Below are 14,531 nucleotides of genomic sequence, written 5' to 3'. Positions count from 1 at the left end.
GTCTCAGCATCTGGAGGAATATGCGACAGTGAGGACTGCAGATGCTGGAGATTAGAGTCCAGAGTGTGGTGCTGGAAAAGCACAGCAGGTCAGGCAGCATCCGAGGAGCAGGAGAATTTTGCCCGAAATGTCAATCCCCCTGCTCCTCAGATGTTGCCTGACCTGCATGTGGAAGAATGCCCCGTAGTAAACGAATAGAGTCAATGACTTTCTCCACTCATAGAGTCATAGAAATGTACAGCATGGAAACGCACCCTTCTAGTCAATGTCGACCAGATATCCTAACCTAATCTAGTCTCATTTGCCAACATTTGGCCCATATCCCTCCAAACCCTTCCCATTCATTTACCCATCCAGATGCCTTTTCAATGTTGTAATTGTACCAGCTTCCACCACTTCCTCTGGCAGCTCATTCCATACACGTGCCACCGTCTGCATGAAAACATTGCCCCTTATTTCCCTTTTAAATCTTTCCCCCTTCACCTTTGAGGAGAGGGTGCTAAGCCCAGGTGACTGAATGACAGTGGCCAAGCCTCTGGGCTGTACCTTGACCAACTGTACCAGGATCCCATCCCTAAAAGCTGCCTCCCTGAACATAACTGAAGACTGCTCACAACCATGACTGATCACACAGATACAAACCTGGCTTTGTATCTGTGTGAGGCAAGACAGACAGAATGCCTGAGTCTGGTAGCGCCCACTGTGGGAAGGACAACGTGAAAAAAAAGGCCGAGACAAGGAGGTGTGCCTGCAGCCGGTGACCTGGAGCATGCCTTGAGGTGGGGCTTGGAAACAGCAAGGATGGCAGATGCTGGAAGGCCCAGAGTCAATAGATGGTGAGGCTGGAAAAGCACAACAGGTCAGACTGCATCCGAGGAGCAGGAAAGTCAGGTGGTAAACCCTTTGTCAGGACTAGGGAGGGGGAGGGGAGCCCAGGCATATATAGACGGAGGGGTTTGGGACTGCCTGGTATCCAAGATGGCAGACTTGGGGGTCACATGTGAGCTGATGTCCCCAGGTACCGACTCCAACTTTCATGTTGGGAAATGTCAATACTTAGCTTCCTCGTGGTGGGATGGTAGGAGAAGAAGGTACAGAGTAATGAGGCAAGATTTGCTGTTAATGAAGCTGATGACAATCAATATTAGCCATTAATAGGCAACTTGATGCTCTCTAGTGAGTATCTATCCACTTGAACATGCAATGAGTTGCTCCTGATGTCAGAAAAGATCACAGCCAACTTGTCATTCTCCCATCCCAGAAGACATTGCTCAGAGTCCTCTAAGAATCTGTGCCACGGATGGGCAGACTTTTCCCTTCCTTATGGTGGGAGACTGGGAGGAGGGGAGGCTTGTAAAGTGTGGGGAAGAGGACACAATCCTGTGCCACCACCAAGGAAGGTACCCAGCGGTGGGGCAGGATTTGGAGCTGTTGCTCTCAAATGGAGGCAAGGAGTCAATTCAAATCATGGACACCCTGCTTCCGGTCAATCCCTCGGCTTGGTCAGCAGTTTGTTGCTGATAGGCCAGGTCTGAACCATGGTGGGAACTCAGCGGCTCCACAAAACTGACCTCCTGGAGCTATCTGCATGAGCTGTCCCAGGAAATAAACTTATCAATGTGAGCAGGGAGGTTCCTATTGGTCAGCTTGCCTGCTGGCAATAATTGCCTCATACACACAAGAAGACGAATCATGAAGGTGAAACTATTTCTTTTTTAGATTCCCTACAGTGTGGAAACAGGCCCTTTGACCCAACAAGTCCACACTGACTCTCTGAAGAATAACCCACCCAGACCCATTTCCCTCTGACTAATGCACCTAACACTATGGGCAATTTAGCATGGCCAATTTACCTGACCTGCACATCTTTGGTGTGTGGAAGGTAACCAGAGCACCCAGAGGAAACCCCCGCAGACACGGGGAGAATGTGCAAACTCAACACAGACAGTCACCCGAGGCTGGAATCGAACCTGGGACCTATGAGGCAGCGGTATTAACCACTAAGCCAGAATTTCTGAGGGTTCATTTATGAATGCTTGTCCCAGCACAACTCGCTGCATTCAGTAGAGAAAAGGGAACGCACTGCACAGCCTACCTGGACTCGAAAGGTCAGCTTGCTCTCTCTCCATGGATGCTGCCTGACCCGCTGTGATCTCCAGCATTTGGTGTTTTTAGTACAGATTCCAGCCTCTGCAGTATTGTACTCCTACACAACTTATACCCATGGGTAGACAAACAGAGGGCTGGAAGAGCACAGTGAGCCAGGCAGCATCAGGAGGTGGAGATGTTGAAGAAAGTCTAATATCCAAAACATTGACTTCTCCACCTCCTGATGCTGCCTGAGTCACTGTGTTCTTCCAGCCTCCTGTTTTCTTCTTTGGATTTCAGCATCTGCAGTTTTTTTGTTTCTAACCGTGTATGTATCCATGGAGAAAGTGAGGACTCCAGATGCTGGAGATCAGAGTTGAGAGTGTGGTGCTGGAAAAGCACAGCAGGTCAGGCAGCAGCCAGGGAGCAGGAGAATCGATGTTTCGGGCATAAGCCCTTCATCAGAGGAATCCATGGGTATCCATACATCCATGGGTATTGAACAACTCAGTCCTGTCAAAATCGCAACAAAAATATCATAATTCCTAGCTCTTATATTAAATGGCCCCCATTCCAAATCTTATCTCCAACTGCTAGATCTTAAAATCCTCCCTCACGGCCAGTTGGTGTCCACAATGATATCTACTGTCTGCCCTTTTCACACCTCATTTAAATCATAACATTGCTCTCAGCTGCTGCTTTGATTCCAGCTGGTCTCTGATATTTACACAGCAACTTGACATCCCAACTCAGTTACAGCACCCTGCTACGACTTTGAAGTCTCTCGGGGGCCCTCTCTGGTTTTACAGGAGCGGTGGGAGAGCTGACTGAAACTATTAAAAGGTCATGGGGCAGGAGTGACAATTGCTTGGAACCTGTAGACAAATACCACCCCCCCCCCCCCCCCATCACACACACACAGACAAACAGACAGACACACACACACAGACAAACACACAAAAGACACATACACAGACAAACAGACACAAGCACACAAACAGACACATTCACACACTCACACAAACACACACAGACACACACAAACACACAGACACAAACACACACACATACACACACAAACACACACAGACAAACAGACAGACAGACACACAGATAAACACACAAACAGACACATACACATACAGACAAACAGACACAAGCACACAAACAGACACATGCACACACTCACACAAACACACACAAACAGACACACACAAACACACAAGACACAAACACACACACATATACACACACAGAGACACACATACACACACACACAGACACACATACACACACATACACACACACAGAGACACACATACACGCACACACATACACACACACACAACACACATACACACACACAGACACAGACACATACACACACTCAGACAAACAGACACAAGCACACAAACACACAGACAAACACACACACACCCACACACACAGACAAACAGACACATGCACACACTCACACAAACACACACAAACAGACACATACACACAGACACACATACACACACTCAGACAAACAGACGCACGCACACACACTGACACACACAGACAAACAGACACACATACACACAGACACACATACACACACACACAAACACACAGACATACACACACACATACACACTCACACACACACATATACACACACAGACGCACATACACGCACGCACACACATACACACATACAGACACACATACACAAACACAGACATATACATACACAGGCACACATACACGCACACACACAAAGACACACATACACACACACAGACACACAGACATACACACAGACAAACAAACAGACACACACAGACACACACACACACAAACAGACACAAGCACACAAACAGACACATGCACACACTCACACAAACACACACAAACGGACACACACAAACACACAGACACAAACACACACACATACACACACACAGAGACACACATACACGCACACACACACACAGAGACACACATACACACACACAACACACATACACACACAGACACAGACGCACACACACAGACACAGACACACATACAACACACACAAACACACACAGACAAACAGACACACACAGACAAACACACACACAGACAAACAGTCACATGCACACACTCACACAAACACACACAAACAGACACACACACACAGACACACATACACACACTCAGACAAACAGACGCACGCACACACGCTGACACACACAGACAAACAGACACTTATACACACTCAGACAAACAGACACACGCACACACACTGACACACACAGACAAACAGACACATATACACACTCAGACAAACAGACACATGCACACACACTGACACACACAGACAAACAGACACACATACACACACAGACACACACACACACATACACACTCACACACAGACACACACACATACACACACAGACACACACGCACACAGACACACATACATGCACGCACACACATACACACATACAGACACACATACACAAACACAGACATACACATACACAGGCACACATACACGCACACACACAAAGACACACATACACACACACAGACACACACACACAGACACACACACATACACACAGACAAACAAACAGACACACACAGACACACACACAAACACATAGACACACATACACACACACAGCCACACACACACATACAAACAGACACACACAGACACACAGACACAAACACACACATACACACACACAGAGACACACATACACGCACACACATACACACACACAACACACATACACACACACAGACACAGACACATACACACACACAGACACAGACACACATACAACACACACGAACACACACAGACAAACAGACACACACACACAAACACACAGACAAACACACACACACCCACACACACAGACAAACAGACACATGCACACACTCACACAAACACACACAAACAGACACACACACAGACACACATACACACACACAGACACACATACACACACTCAGACAAACAGACACACGCACACACACTGACACACACAGACAAACAGACACATATACACACTCAGACAAACAGACACACGCACACACACTGACACACACAGACAAACAGACACACATACACACACAGACACACATACACACACACATACACACACACAAGGACACACACACATATACACACACAGGCACACATACACGCACGCACACACATACACACATACAGACACACATACACAAACACAGACATACACATACACAGACACACATACACGCACACACACAAAGACACACATACACACACACAGACACACACACAGACACACAGACATACACACAGACAAACAAACAGACACACGCAGACACACACACAAACACATGGACACACATACACACACACAGCCACACGCACACATACAAACAGACACACACAGACAGACAGACACACACACAGACAAACAGACACACATACACACACACACAGATACACACACACAAACAGACACACACACAGACAAACAGACACATAAACACACACGCACACATGCACACACGCACACAGACACACATACACACACACAGACAAACAGACACACATATACACACACATACACACACACAGACACACATACACACGCACACAGACAAACAGACACTGACACACACAGAGACACACACACTGACACACACATACACACACACAGACAAACAGACACACATACACACACAGACACACACACACAGACACACACACATACACACACTGACACACACAGACACGCACACAGACACACACACACACACTGACACACACACACAGACACGCACACACAGACTCGCACACATACAGACACACACATAGACACATACACAGCCACACACACAAACACACACACAGACACACACAGACACGCACAAAGACACACACACTGACACACACACAGCCACGCACACGGACACTCACACACAGACAACAGACACACAGACACACCCACACACACACACTGACACACACACACACAGACACACACACTCATCAGTCACTCACATACACAATTGATCCACTTTAGAAGCTCAGGAAATGCTCATTGGAAAGAAGCCAAGTTTGTCCATCTAGTACTCCCATGAAAATGGAGTTATTACTACCTGCAATGATCAGTCTCCATTAGGAGATATGGGGTGAGGGAACCTGCAGTGTGTGGGGCCAGAGGTTCAAGGTCACTGTACCTTCCAATCATGCTCCACTCCAAAGCCAGTAACCCCTTCCTCAGCTGCTTCTTACCCATGAATGATCGAGGTGAAGGAACAAAGGGCATTCTGGCTCCATTTTCAGGTATACAAAGATAGGTGGAGGGACAGAGTGAGGAGGAGGGGTGGCTGCAGAAGGATTTGGACAGGTTGGAAGAGTGGGCAGAAAAGTGGCAGATGAAGTACAGCGGGGACAGTGTGAGGCTATGCACTTTAGTGGGAAGAATACAGGCATGGACTATATTCTATATCAGGAGAAAATTCAGAAGTCTGAAGTGCAAAGAGACATGGGAGTTCTTGTTCAGAATTCTCTCAAGGTATTTGCAGGTTGAGTCAGTAGTTAGGAACAAAGAACATAGAACAATACAGCGCAGGACAGGCCCTTCGGCCCCTGATGTTGTGCTGGCCTGTGAGCTATTCTCAGCTCATCCCCTTACACTGTCCTCTCATCATCCATATGCTCATCCAAGGATTGTTTAAATCTCCCTACTGTGGCTGAGTTGACTACATTAGCAGGCAGGGTATTCCACGTCCTTACCACTCTCTGAGTAAAGAACCTGCCTCTGACATCTGTCTTAAATCTATCACCCCTCAATTTGTAGTTATGCCTCCTCACAAAAGCTGACATCATCATCTTGGAAAAGGACTTTCACTGTCTACCCTATCTAATCCTCTGTTTATCTTGTATGTCTCTAGCCTTCTTCTTTCCACTGAGAACAGACCCAAGTCTCTCAGCCTTTCCTCATAAGACCTTCCCTCCAGACCAGGCAACGTCCTGGTAAATCTCCTCTGCACCTTTTCCAATGCTTCCATATCCTTCCTGTAATGAGGCGACCAGAATTTTACACAATATTACAAGTGTGGCGCACTAGCGTTTTGTATAGCTGCAGCATGACATTATGGATCTGCAATTCACTCCCTCTATCAATAAAACCTAACACACCGTATGCCTTCTTAACAGAACTATCAACCTGGGTGGCAACCTTCAGGAATCAATGTACATGGACTCCATGTATATTTAAGGCTAAGGTAGATAGATTCTTGATTGTCAAGGGGATCAAGGGTTATGGGGAGAAAGCAGGAAAATGGGGTTGAGAAACTTTGAATGGTGGAGCAGACTCTATGGGCTGAATGGCCTAATTTCTGCTCCTATGTCTTATGGTCTTCCAGTATTCTAGGCCTAGTCAAACCAAGGTGACTCTTGCCCCTGGAGAGAATGGGATTGGATGTGAAGTTACTAGGCTTTCTGAGAGAGAGACTTCAGGATGACTAATGTGGGGAATGGAGAAATATCACACACTGCAAGGCTTTCTGAATTCGGGTGTGAAGGACATTACTGCAGAAGAGAAATTCTTTCCTAGTCAGCAAGCACTCAGTACTCAAAATGGACAAAACACCTTTCACTTCGGTGAGCACAGAGTTTGTAAAAACAGCACAAATTAATACTTAGTCAATTTATTGGGAACAAGAGGGAGACTATAAAAAGAAATAAAACGTTCCCTACAGTATCGGTGAATAAATATCATAATAGATTTTTTATGTACTGTCTTGTTGAATTATGGTTGAACTGGAAGGATGGATGGGCTCCGCGTTTTGCTTGTCCTTCATTTGGCCACTGCATCTGGAGTTTTGAGACACTATGTTCACAAAGGTTTTATTTCTTAACTCCTTGAGTATTCTTGAAGAAACTTCTTGAAGAATCCTGTTGAACCACCCTTGCTTGGTTCTGTCCTCAGAGACTAGAGCTAGAACCTCATTGTCTGATTCTCGTCCCACATTTCATCATCATCTAGGACATCCTCCTTAGCCCAATTTCTTACACATCTCCGTGAGGAGATGATATCTATCAACATGGGAGTCAGTGTTTGGGTGAATGCAGAAGACCCATAGTGCTCTCCCTCTCTTTAACTCTTCCTTCACGTCTTCAATGTTTGACAACCAATTTCCCAAGTCGTGGATCAGTCCAGAAAATCACCAGGAAGACTGAAGCCATCATCTGTTGCCCCTACCACAAACTCCAAGGGCATGGTCTTCTCCTCCTTGAAGTGATGACACTAAGACAAAGTGTGATGACTTGATGAGGTGAGAGTCCAAAGTTCAAATTTTTACCCTGAATAAACAGTTGCAATTACATCCATGTCCCTTCAACTGCAAGGTCACCTTTTTGCAGTTTGGTGGTGTTGTGGGGAAAATCACCACAGGCTAGCTTTAATGTGGTTACTTTGTAAGAAATCTCCCAGACAATCAAACACTGAAGCAATGCTTTAAACTTTATTGCGTGTGGCAGCCTCGACGGGGACTCTCAATTAGACACGGGGTCACAAACCGGTGAGTACATGACTGTTTCTGCTGAAGGTCTCTGACACTCAGAGGACTGCTGCAGACTGTTGTAAAGGAACACTGATGGAAGAGGCAAGCCAGCGATGCAGTTCATCCTAGGGAAGGGTAAAGTCACCCACTTCAGCGTATCAATACATGGGGAGGGGCCAGGAATAACAGGAGAGCGGGTGGGTTTACATACGTAAATCACTCAAACCTGTGGATCACTACATGAAATAATTAAACCTTTATCATAGGAGTGCAATATTATGAAGGGATGGAAGTGTTCATCTGGCAATGGTATTTTGCCCTTAGCGAGGGGCAGCACAGGGTCACCAGAATGACACTGGGGTGAAATCGATGAAATTGTGAGGCAACCGAGAAGATTAAGGGATGATATAATTGAAGTGATTAAGATGATTAAACGATTTGGTTGGGCTGATGCAGTGTAATTATTTCCTCCGGTGAGAGAGTCCTGAACCATTCAAGGAAGATGTTAAGAAGCACTTCGACACATGATGGAACTCTGGACCTCACTCCCTTTGAAAGCCATTGGTATTATCTCAATGTAAATGTGATATGGGGTGGTATGGTGGCTCATGTGGTTAGCACTGCTGCCTCATAATGCCAAGGGACCTGGGTTCAATTCCAACGTTGGGCAACTTTCTGTGTGGAGTTTGCACATTCGCCACATGTCTGCGTGGGTTTCATCCCAAAATTCAAAGATGTGTAAGTCAGGTGAACTGGCCATGGGAAATTGTCTCATAGTGTTCAAGGATGTGTATGTTAGGTGCATTAGTCAGGAGTAAATGTTGAGTAATAGGGTAGTGGGATGGGTTTGGCTGGGGTACTCTTTGGAGGGTCAGTGTGAACTTGTTGGGCCAAAGGGCCTGTTTCCACTCTGTGGGGGTTCTATGAAAAGCCAAGCATAAACTATTTTTGTTAGGCTGTGATGTTAAAATAAAGGACTGAGCAATGGAGTGCAAGAGGCCCTGCCCATGAATTCCTCTGACTATCATATTAGGCGGGGGAAAGCCCAACCCATCATCCCACTGGCTGTCCAGCAGCTATATAACAGTTGGAGTAGCATTAGTTTGGAGGTGAGAATTCGACCCTGAGATTGGTGAAGGGGGGGAGGTTGGAATCCAGAGGCTAGCGAAGAGGGCTTAGAATGGGTTGAAAGTCAGATGTCCTTTGGTGGGTGTGTCATGGATGGTCCAGGCGCTCACAAGATGCAAAGGAGGTCTCCTGGTTCATCCGAGATCGGTGCCAACTGTTGAAATTGCTGGACTTACAAATGTAAAATTCTTTCATTCTAGCTGGTGCCCTTGCCATCTCTGTTTCTTTTATAGAACGTTATAATTCCCACTGACCTACAATAACCTCAGGCTCCTAGGCTAAAACAAAACCAGTGGGGGGGAAAGCAAACATACTTGCTCTTGTTTAATTTTTCCCAAAGACGTGACTGTAGTTTACACAGAACGTGTCAACCATAGGGCAGTTCCATCCTGTGACCACTTGATGGCTGCTCCGCCATGACCTCTTCCTCATCCTTCTAATCCAACCAGCGGAAAGCTCTGTGAAACATTTCCTTGCTTCACATCCCACAGAAGAAATTGGAATTCGAAGCTATTGTTCCACTCTTGCAGTCAGTGTGGTTGAGCCCTGTCCAATTATGTTCCAGTTGAAAGCTCAGGAAATATTGTACTTCATCATATAGTTATATATTGCTGTCAACAGTTATCCCTGTAGCCTTCAGTTCCTGCCCTGCACAAGTATTTACTCAGTTCTTTTCCTTCACCTCATCAAAGCAGCATTAATCATTGGCATGATCCCCATATATCCAGCACCTTTAAAGATGTTCCCTGTTCTGTCTGACTCCTTTATTGTGGCAATATGCTGGACTATGAGTGTTATACATTATAGTATCATCAAATCCTTAAACCCTACATAAACCCCTAAGCTTCTTAACCCACAGAATTATTTGGAGCACTGTTGACACAGCAGACCAATGCATCTCAGCAAGATACAGGCTCAATGCTGTTTAATAATCACATACTTATTAAATTGACATGCAATTTAATTTGCTGGGCTGTCAGTTGCTAGGTGTTTGTGACAGACCGGAGATGAGTAAGTAACATTGACAGCAATTGGAGTGTTGCCACTGTTTTAAACAAGTGACTTGTTGCAAGTCGACAGTTGTTTTGATGGTTAGCTGTGTCGAAGGCATGTCTAAGCTGATAGATGATGCACAATGCCATTCCACCTAAACCTGGTTCAATCCTTGCTATATTTAAGAGAGCCCATTAGTTATTTCCCTCAATTAATTTCACGTCTTTATATTATGCATTTTTATAACTCGGACATTTTGCAATCCAGGCCTTTGCAAAAGAAGTTGCCTGTTAATAGCCTAACTGGTTGTAGAAGACTGTCAGACATACTTAGCCAAGTCAATGCAACAGGTTATACATGAAATGCATACCCGCAATGTGGATATCGCTGGCTCAGACAGCTTGCATTGCACGACCCTAACTGCCGAGCAGATGACCCACCTCCTGTAAATCGGTGCGGTGGAGGTGCCTGTTAAGATTGAAAGGCTGAGTTCAACATGGGGCCAAGACTAGAGTGGTGCTGGAAAAGCACTGCAGGTCAGGCCGGGGAGCAGGAAAATCGACATTTCGGGCAAAAGCCGTTCATCAGGAATGAGGCAGTGGAGCCTGGTTGGGGGGGGAGGAAGGTGGAGAGATAAATGGGAGGGGGGGGTGGGGCAAGGCGGGGAGGTAGCTGACAATGAAACAGGTGGACGGGCGAAGGGGTAAAGGTGATAGGTCGGAGAGAAGAATGGAGTGGATAGGTGGGAAGGAAGATGGACAGATGGGACAGGGCAAGAGCTGGAAGGTTGGAACTGGGGTGAGGTTGGGGGAGGGGAAATGAGGAAAGTGGTGAAGTCCACAGTTCACGTGGGTCAGGCCACGTGCTGAATGAAAGTTGCTGTGCAGAAACTGTGCACTGAACATATGCAAATGTTCCACTGCCCTTAGATTTGGAGTGTTGGCACGGAGGGGGAATGGATTCAGTGCAAAAGCAGTCCAGCTTATTTTTTTCTCCAACTTGACGTGGGTAGATGTTCCAGGGTTCAGTGGTGGACGCTAGCGAGCAGGGAACAATAGCCTGCATTTATATAGCACCTTTCACAGAAGGAGCCTTCCCAAGGTGCTTCACGGAAACCGTGCCAAAAAGATTTGGCAGCGAGCCATATACAGAGCCATTGGGACAAACAACAGAAAGCATGGGCTCAGAGGTTGGGACTGAGGAGTACTGAAGAGTGAGAGGTCACAAGGTGGGGGTGGGGAGGGTGGGGTTTAGGGAAGGAGTCCCGGGATTGAGGTAACTGATGATGCAGCAACTGATGAAGGAGCAGCGCTACAAAAGCTAATGCTTCCAAATAGACCTGTTGGATTATAATCTGGTGTTGTGTGATTTTTAACTTTGTCCGCCCCAGTCCAACACCGGCACCTCCACATCCTGGGGGGTGAGGCTGTGTGAGTGAGGCTGCCCACACAGAGGGGGCAGTGAAGATCTGGCCTATTTTAATGGCTTTATTTCCATTCCAGCCATTCTTGATCAAAATGGGAAGTCTGGTGCATCTGGATTACAGAGGGGGTGGGGGGGACTGGGGGTGAAGGGAGTGGGGGAGGGGGGAGCGGAGAGCGGTTTCCTGCTGAGAGCACTCCCGCTGCCCCTTCACCTTGCAGCAAAATGTTTAGAGTCTCTTCTTCCAGGCCAGGAGTTGCTGTGTTTAAACTTGGGGACAGCCGTTTCTTCCACTTAGAATTCAGGAATGGCTTGGGTGAGTCATCAGCTCACATGGGAAGGCCCACTGCAGCCAGGAGTCCGGTTGGTGGGAAATTTTAACCAGATTCCACCCTGAGCTGGCAGGCTAGAAGCAAGGCCTAGTGGAATCTTAAACACTGGCCTCGGAGGAGAGAAGAGACAAAAGCAGCTCACAGTTCATCCGCAGAGCCCTGAGAAACACACTCAACTCCTCCTGGCACAGCAAACAACATTTTTTAAAAAATATTAGATTTCTTTGAAACCTCGGCCAACAATCCAATGGTTTCCATGATCATTATTTTTGTGGTTTCAACACTTACTTGATCAGAATGATTGAATTTCGTGGCTGAACGAACCACAGGGAGATTTTAACCACAAGCTCTAGTCTGATCCATAGCCTCAAATAACCTTGTTCACAATTCTTTTGGATTCTTAAACAAAGCCAGTTCTTCTTCCCCACTGCTGTTCCCTTTCTTCCATCCTTCCTGTTTTTTTCCCCTTCCTCCACATATTTCCTCCTCCTCCTCTTCCTCTCTCTTTCCCACTTCCCAATAAGCCATAATATTGCGCTGTTGACAACAGTGCACTCATTTCCTCAGGATTCAATTGTTTGCCTGCTCTCACTGCTGTGACGTATATCACTCAAGCTAAGTAAATGAATTTCCAAATGCCTGGAGGGTTTGAGCTATAGGGAGAGGCTGAATAGGCTGGGGCTGTTTTCCCTGGAGTCGTCACAGGCTGAGGGATGACCTTATGGGGTTTATAAAATCAAGAGGGGAATGAATAGGGTGAATAGACAATGTCTTTTTCCCAGGATAGGAGGGTCCAAAACTAGAGGGCATACATTTAAGTTGAGAGGGGAAAGATTTAACAGGGACCTAATTAGAAGATAATGCTGGACACAAACCAAACGGCTGGAATAACATAAGAGTTGCATGCTGAGAATCGAACTAAAGTAATGCATAATCCAAAACTGTACAAACTAATTATGGTACAGAGATAATAGTAAGTTATCAGGGTGATGGTGTCAAAGCAGGTTAGTAAGGAAGATGCTACAGATCCAGAACAGTGTGGTGGGGTCACATGTAGTGCTGCAGGAACCTAAGATCACGGTTGAGGCCGTCTTCATGGGTATGGAACTTGGCTGTCAGATTCTGCTCAGCAACTCTGCGTTGTTGTGTATCTCGAAGGCCGCCTTGGAGGAGGCTTACCCAAAGGTCAGAGGCTGAATGTCCTTGACCACTGAAGTGTTCCCCGACTGGGAGGGATCACTCCTGCCTGGAGATCGTTGCGCGGTGTCCATTCACCCATTGTCTTGGCATCTGCATGGTCTTGCTAATATACCATCCTTACTGTCCTGTTTTGATACCATCACCTTAACAAATTATTGTGATCTCTCTATTTAGCTTGTACAGCTTTGCATTACTTATTACTTTGGTTAGACCCTTGACATGCAATTCTTATACCTATCATGTTATTCCAGTCATTTAGTTTGTCTCCAGCACCACCTTATTTTTAATTTTTGTAATTATCTCTCTGCCTCATCTAATTGGATTATAGGTCATCCCTTCGTTTGTTATTCAGCTGTTGACACTTTACTCACACCATCTGACGCTCTTGATCACCTGCAGAGACTCCTATTATTTGGCCTATTGACTCTATTAACACCATTTGTCTGATCTTTTGATCTCTCTGCTCATTGATTTCTCTGATTATAAATTCTGTGTTTGCGTGCTTTTCTCTCCACCTGACGAAGGGGCAATGCTCTGACTTCTTATAACCTGGTGTTATCTGACCTATGACCTTGTCCACCTTTGTCCAACACTGCTTCCTCCACATCATGGCTACCTTTTAAATGCTGTCATTGTACCAGCTTCCACGACTTTCTCTGGCAGCTTGTTCCATCCACACACCACCCTTTGCATGAAACAGTTGCCCCTGAGGTCCCTTTTAAATCTTTTCCCTCTCACCTTAAACCTATGTCCTCTAGTTTTGAACTCCACCACCCAAGGGAAAAGACCTTGGCTATCCACCCAATCCATGCCCTTCCT

This window comes from Hemiscyllium ocellatum, chromosome 7 (assembly GCF_020745735.1).
Source record: "Hemiscyllium ocellatum isolate sHemOce1 chromosome 7, sHemOce1.pat.X.cur, whole genome shotgun sequence".
NCBI classification, from domain to species: Eukaryota; Metazoa; Chordata; class Chondrichthyes; order Orectolobiformes; family Hemiscylliidae; genus Hemiscyllium; species Hemiscyllium ocellatum.
Note: the sequence above shows the minus strand (reverse complement) of the source record.